Below are 7,821 nucleotides of genomic sequence, written 5' to 3' on the forward strand. Positions count from 1 at the left end.
AAAGTGCACTTGGGAACTTATCGTGTTTCATTTCCCCCGTGGACTCAGGAATATCTTGATCACGCGCAAAATTGTGATCCTTTCCAATATATATATATATATATATATATATATATATATATATATATATATATATATATATATATATATTTTTTTTTTTTTTTTTTTTTTTTTTTTTGCCGCTGTCTATATATATATCCTCTCCTCCTATTTTTGATTTTCCAATAGAAGGAACAGAGAAGGGGGCGAAGTGAGGATATTCCTCCAAAGGCTCAGGCCTCTGTTCTTCAACGCTACCTCGCTACCGCTGGAGTTGGCGAATATATATATATATATATATATATATATATATATATATATATATATATATATATATATATATATATATATATATATATATATATTTCGTGTATCAAGGTACGTTTTCGAGAAATATTACAGTGTCCTCCTTTGCCACACACTAGAATGGGAGTGTCAACCGGGGGATATGTATATGCTGAGAATATCTTCTTGTCCTCGCCAGAGAACGTTTGTTTGTCAGCCACATATCTGACGAGTACAATAAAGGACCCACTCACCTCGCCACACAGGGATATCAACTTTGTCAAATATTTACAAAGAATTCTCGATTTCTCTCTCCTCTTTCCTGAACACAATTCTTTTATGAAAGGGTCATTATTGTTTTGTGTTACTCCTTTCACTTCGTAGTATTTGATACCGATTTTCTTAGTTTTTGGAGGAGAGATGTATATCCGAAAGCCTCAGAATCTTAGAGGTTAACGAATGTTCTTGATATGAACCCATCTGTTTCAAACCTTCCGAGCAACATATTGTCTTCTTTCTAATTGTTTCGTTCATTGATACCAATGTTATCATCATTTCATTCATTATCTTCTTTATCATTTTCGTCTTACAATTACCATCAGTATCATCAACGTTACCATCTCTGTGTCATCCTCTCACCATCATCATTACCATTGCCTCATCACTCATACTATCATCATCAGCATCATTTCATTATATGACCATCGTTGTCAATAAAGTCATCATTATCATCACACAATCATCAACCTTATCTTTTCTTCAGCCTGACAGTCATCATCACCAGCTGCATCATCATCTCATCGCCTCACAGTCATCATTTGATCACTGTTTCATCACCTGTCATCATGTGATCACCTTCGTCACTACCAGCATCACAGGTCTCATGTTGGGATTCCATGTTTTCTACTCATCTCTATGCATGCTGGAGGCCCTCCCGACCCACACCTTGTTATATACTGGTGAGTCCCTCAGTGCAAGGTGTGGTGGCCGCTGGCCTGCCTGCTGGTGACCCGGAAGGAAGGTCATCTTCAGTAAGTTGGGTTGTCTGAGACTGAACTCCCAGGTCGACAGCAATTCGGGTTGCTGGGGAGCGTAACAAAGAAATTCGATGCTTAAATGAATGTTTATCGGTTTCAGTTGAGTATATGTATACATATGTATGTCTTTACGTATATGTACATAACAGCTACGTACACTCATATAACAACTGCCAAACTATCCACACACACACACACACACACACACACACACACACACACACACACACACACACACACACATACACACACCTATTAATAAAATGCCGACTGCCTCCTTTTCATCTACAATAAAAGGTAAGAGAAAATATTACCTGACGCCACTGGAGCGTGAAGAGCAATAAAAGACTGTCGCTTATTGTCACAGCAATCCTTCCCATATTAATAATGGAGGTATGTGCCTCCATGTGTGTGTGTGTGTGTGTGTGTGTGTGTGTGTGTGTGTGTGTGTGTGTGTGTGTGTGTGTGTGTGCGTGTGTGTGTGTGTGTGTGTGTGTGTGTGTGTGTGTGTGTGTGTGTTAGTGGAGTTGTATAGTGATCAACGAATAGTGATCGAACACTCACAATCTAGTATACTTATGTGAGTTGCGACGGGTTGCAGGGGACGTAGTGGAGTGGGTTACTACTCGACAGGAGTACAAAGCAGAGGTTGCTGCATATGAACTTGCTGAGGAGGACGGTAGATGGAATGTATAATCATCTCTTGCTGAAGGTGAGTATGAAAGCGGTGGTGAAGGTGAGTATGAAAGAGGTGGTGAAGGTGAGTATGAAAGAGGTGGTGAAGGTGAGCGATCTTGGAAAAGTGGCTTGTGTCAAGAGTTACCAAGAGAGAGAGAGAGAGAGAGAGAGAGAGAGAGAGAGAGAGAGAGAGAGGGAGAGAGAGAGAGAGGGTTGATATTTTCTAATTCTCTCGTGAGAAACTTTATTTGAATGGCGTAAGTGCATGAGCTGTGTTTTAAGGACAGAAGGAGACTAAGAAACCCTTTGATGCAGGAATGAAGATAAATACAAAGCAAATATCATACCAATAGCTAACTTATCTCCGGCCTGCGTTGTAACGAGACTATTACAGTAATCACATACAGATATGAGTGTTAGCTTTTGTATCAGTTTCTATCTGCGTTTACATATCGAACCTGTCGCTGTTAATCAATCTTAAAAACCATTTCCTCCACCAGACGCCAAACTTCGCCAGCGTTCAAAATCCCTGGCGAGCCGTCGGAAATACGAGATTTGCTCATGTTTGAGGAGGTTGGTATTTTCTGCACAGCATTCTCTAGGGCGGACACCTGCGCCCCCTACAAATACTTATGAATACATTTCGCATATGTTATCCAAATGATTGATTCCCTGGTGCTAGTCCGTTGAATTTCTTTTGCAATATATATATGTTATCCCTGGGGATAGGGGAGTAAGAACACTTCTCACGTATTCCCTGCGTGTCGTAGAAGGCGAGTAAAAGGGGAGGGAGCGGGGGGCTGGCAATCCTTCCCTCCCATTTTTTGATTTTCGAAAAGAGGGAACGGGGAAGGAATCCAAGTGAGAATATTCCCTCTAAGACTCAGTCCTATGTTCTTAACGCCACCTCGCTAACCAGGGAAATGGCGAATATGTATGAAAAAAAAAAGTCACCCATGAATTTCGTTTTTCCTTAAAATTCTTTGGCCCTTTCCCCGAGACAACACTGACCGAGGACAAAATGAATAACCTCGACACTCGCATAATCTTCCACCACAGTTATGAAAATATCCTCGTCTTCTCTCCACTCGTGTGCACTTCCGTTATTACTAATATAAAACTTCTTCCATTACAAATATAGCGCAACAATTTTTATACGCGCTTCCTCACGGACTCAGAGCAAAGTTCCTTTTTCATGACTGCGGCAAACTCTGTAAATATTCCGGCCACTGCTCCTCACAGAGCCGGCGGTAAACTCATCAAACTGTGTAGGATGATACCATTAACTTTCCCCCTGAACCTTTGATGATATTTGGCGGAATCTCTGAAAAGGTTTTCCGTCGCTGGGTGCAAATGGTGTTTCCTAGACGCGTATGGAAAAGCTGAGGAAAGGGGGAGGAGGAAAGGGTCGAGGAAGAGGAGGAGGAGGTAGGGTGACGGAGAGAGAGAGAGAGAGAGAGAGAGAGAGAGAGAGAGAGAGAGAGAGAGAGAGAGAGAGAGAGAGAGAGGATAGATGGAAGAGAATGGGAAAGAAATATAGCCCATGAGGGAGACAGAGAGAGACGAAATAGGATGGTATTGGCGAGGAAGAGATGGAATATGAATGGGACGGAAGGTTTGTAAGGAAGGACACGCTTAGGAAGGTTCCCAAACGGAAGACTTATGGAAGAAGATGGAGAAGGTAGAGGAAGAGAATGATGGGTCAGGGATGAAGGTAAATAAGAGAGGAATATTGGTAAGGGAGGAGTATCAATAAGGGAGGAGGATCAGTGACCATAATTACCATCATTATCAATACCAGTATCGGTATCATCGTTACCATCAATATCGCCAACGTCACCAACAACATCAGCGCCACCTACAACGTCACCAACAACATCAGCGCCACCTACAACGTCACCAACAACATCAGCGCCACCTACAACGTCACCAACAACATCAGCGCCACCTATAACTCACCAACAACATCAGCGCCACCTACAACGTCACCAACAACATCAGCGCCACCTACAACTCACCAACAACATCAGCGCCACCTACAACTCACCAACAACATCAGCGCCACCTACAACGTCACCAACAACATCAGCGCCACCTACAACTCACCAACAACATCAGCGCCACCTACAACTCACCAACAACATCAGCGCCACCTACAACGTCACCAACAACATCAGCGCCACCTACAACTCACCAACAACATCAGCGCCACCTACAACTCACCAACAACATCAGCGCCACCTACAACTCACCAACAACATCAGCGCCACCTACAACGTCACCAACAACATCAGCGCCACCTACAACTCACCAACAACATCAGCGCCACCTACAACGTCACCAACAACATCAGCGCCACCTACAACGTCACCAACAACATCAGCGCCACCTACAACGTCACCAACAACATCAGCGCCACCTACAACTCACCAACAACATCAGCGCCACCTACAACTCACCAACAACATCAGCGCCACCTACAACGTCACCAACAACATCAGCGCCACCTACAACGTCACCAACAACATCAGCGCCACCTACAACGTCACCAACAATATCAGCGCCACCTACAACGTCACCAACAACATCAGCGCCACCTACAACTCACCAACAACATCAGCGCCACCTACAACGTCACCAACAACATCAGCGCCACCTACAACTCACCAACAACATCAGCGCCACCATTATCAACAACGACAACACCATCATCACGACCAGCACCACCACCCGGCCATTATAAACAGCTTCATCTTCTAGCACCGCCAACACTACTGCTACCACCATGACAATACCACCATGACGATCAGCTCCATTACAATACCACCATGCCGATCAGTACCATCACAATACCACCATGACAATACCACCATGACGATCAGCTCCATCACAATACCACCATGACGATCAGTACCATCACAATACCACCATGACAATACCACCATGACGATCAGCTCCATCACAATACCACCATGCCGATCAGTACCATGACAATACCACCATGACGATCAATACCATGACAATACCACCATGACGATCAGCTCCATCACAATACCACCATGCCGATCAGTCCCTTGACAATACCACCATGCCGATCAGTACCATGACAATACCACCATGACGATCAATACCATGACAATACCACCATGACAATACCACCATGACGATCAGCTCCATCACAATACCACCATGACGATCAATACCATGACAATACCACCATGACGATCAATACCATGACAATGCTACTATGACGATCAACGCCGTGACAATACCACCATCGCGATCAATACCATGACAATACCACCATGACGATCAGTACCATGACAATACCACCATGACGATGAATACCATGACAATACCACCATGACGATCAGCACCATCACAATACCACCATGACGATCAGTACCATGACAATACCACCATGACGATCAATACCATGACAATACCACCATGACGATCAGTACCATGACAATACCACCATGACGATCAATACCATGACAATACCACCATGACGATCAGCACCATCACAATACCACCATGACGATCAGTACCATGACAATACCACCATGACGATCAATACCATGACAATACCACCATGACGATCAGCTCCATCACAATACCACCATGCCGATCAGTACCATGACAATACCACGATGACGATCAGTACCATGACAATACCACCATGACAATACCACCATGACGATCAGCTCCATCACAATACCACCATGACGATCAGTACCATGACAATACCACCATGACAATACCACCATGACGATCAATACGATGACAATACCACCATGACGATCAGTACCATGACAATACCACCATGACGATCAGTGCCATGACAATACCACCATGACGATCAGCTCCATCACAATACCACCATGCCGATCACTACCATGACAATACCACCATGACGGTCAATACGATGACAATACCACCATGACGATCAATACCATGACAATGCTACTATGACGATCAACGCCATGACAATACCACCATCGCGATCAATACCATGACAATACCACCATGACGATCAGTACCATGACAATACCACCATGACGATCAGTACCATGACAATACCACCATGACGATCAGTAGCATCACAATACCACCATGACGATCAAGTACCATGACAATACCACCATGACGATCAATACCATGACAATACCACCATGACGATCAGCACCATCACAATACCACCATGATCAGTATCATCACAAAACCACCATGACGATCAACACCATGACAATACCATCATGATGATCAATACCATGACAATACCACCATGACGATCAAAACCATGACAGTACCACCATGACGATCAGTACCATCACAATACCACCATGACGATCAATACCATCACAATACCACCATGACGATCAGTACCATGACAATACCACCATGACGATCAGTACCATCACAATGACGCCATGACGATCAATACCATGACAATACCACCATGACGATCAGCATCATCACAATAATCCATGACTATCAATACCATGACAATACCACCATGACGATGAGCACCATCACAATAACACTATGACGATCAGTACCATCACAATACCACCTTGCGGATCAATACCATGATAATACCACCATGACGATCAATACCATCACAATACCACCTTGACGATCAATACCATTACAATACCACCATGAAGATCAATACCATGACAATACCACCATGACGATCAGTACCATGATAATACAACCATGACGATCAGTACCATGACAATACCACCATGACGATCAATACCATGACGATACCACCATGACGATCAATACCATTACAATACCACCATGGCGACAAGTACCATCACAATACAACTATGACGATCAGTACCATCACAATACCACCATGACAATACCACCATGACGATCAGCACCATCACAATACCACCTTGACGATCTATACCATGATAATACCACCATAACGATCAATACCATGGCAATACCACCTTGACGATCAATACCATGACAGTACCACCATGGCAATATCACCGTGACGATCAGTATCATCACAATACCACCATGACGATCAATACCATGACAATACCACCATGACGATCAATACCATGATAATACCACCATGACGATCAGTACCACCACAATACCACCATGACGATCAGTACTATCACAAACCACCATGACGATCAATACCATGACAATACCACCATGACCATGACAATACCACCATGACGATCAATACCATGGCAATACCACCATGACGATCAATACCATGATAATACCACCATGACGATCAGTACCACCACAATACCACCATGACGATCAGTACTATCACAAACCACCATGACGATCAATACCATGACAATACCACCATGACCATGACAATACCACCATGACGATCAATACCATGGCAATACCACCATGACGATCAATACCACCCTTACAGCCACCAATATTTTCATCATAAACACCATCACTAACACTGTCACACTCGCCACCTCAGCTACTACATATTCTCCACCACAACTATCAACAAAAAAAACCCTCTGGTGTCACCATCATACCTTCCCTCACCACCACAGTCACCATCACTTCCATGAATGATCACTCTCGTCACTACATTCATCACTGTCGTTATTATTGTTATCATCAGAAAAACCAACCTTACCTTCTCCATCATGGACTCCCTCCTCCCCTCCGGCAACATCCTCATCACGACCATCTTCGCCATAACTAACATCACTTTCGCTTGCACTTCCATCACGACATGTTCAGCACCAGTTCGTCTCATCTACATCTTTCGCCA

Source organism: Panulirus ornatus, chromosome 13 (genome assembly GCF_036320965.1).
Source record: "Panulirus ornatus isolate Po-2019 chromosome 13, ASM3632096v1, whole genome shotgun sequence".
Taxonomy (NCBI): domain Eukaryota; kingdom Metazoa; phylum Arthropoda; class Malacostraca; order Decapoda; family Palinuridae; genus Panulirus; species Panulirus ornatus.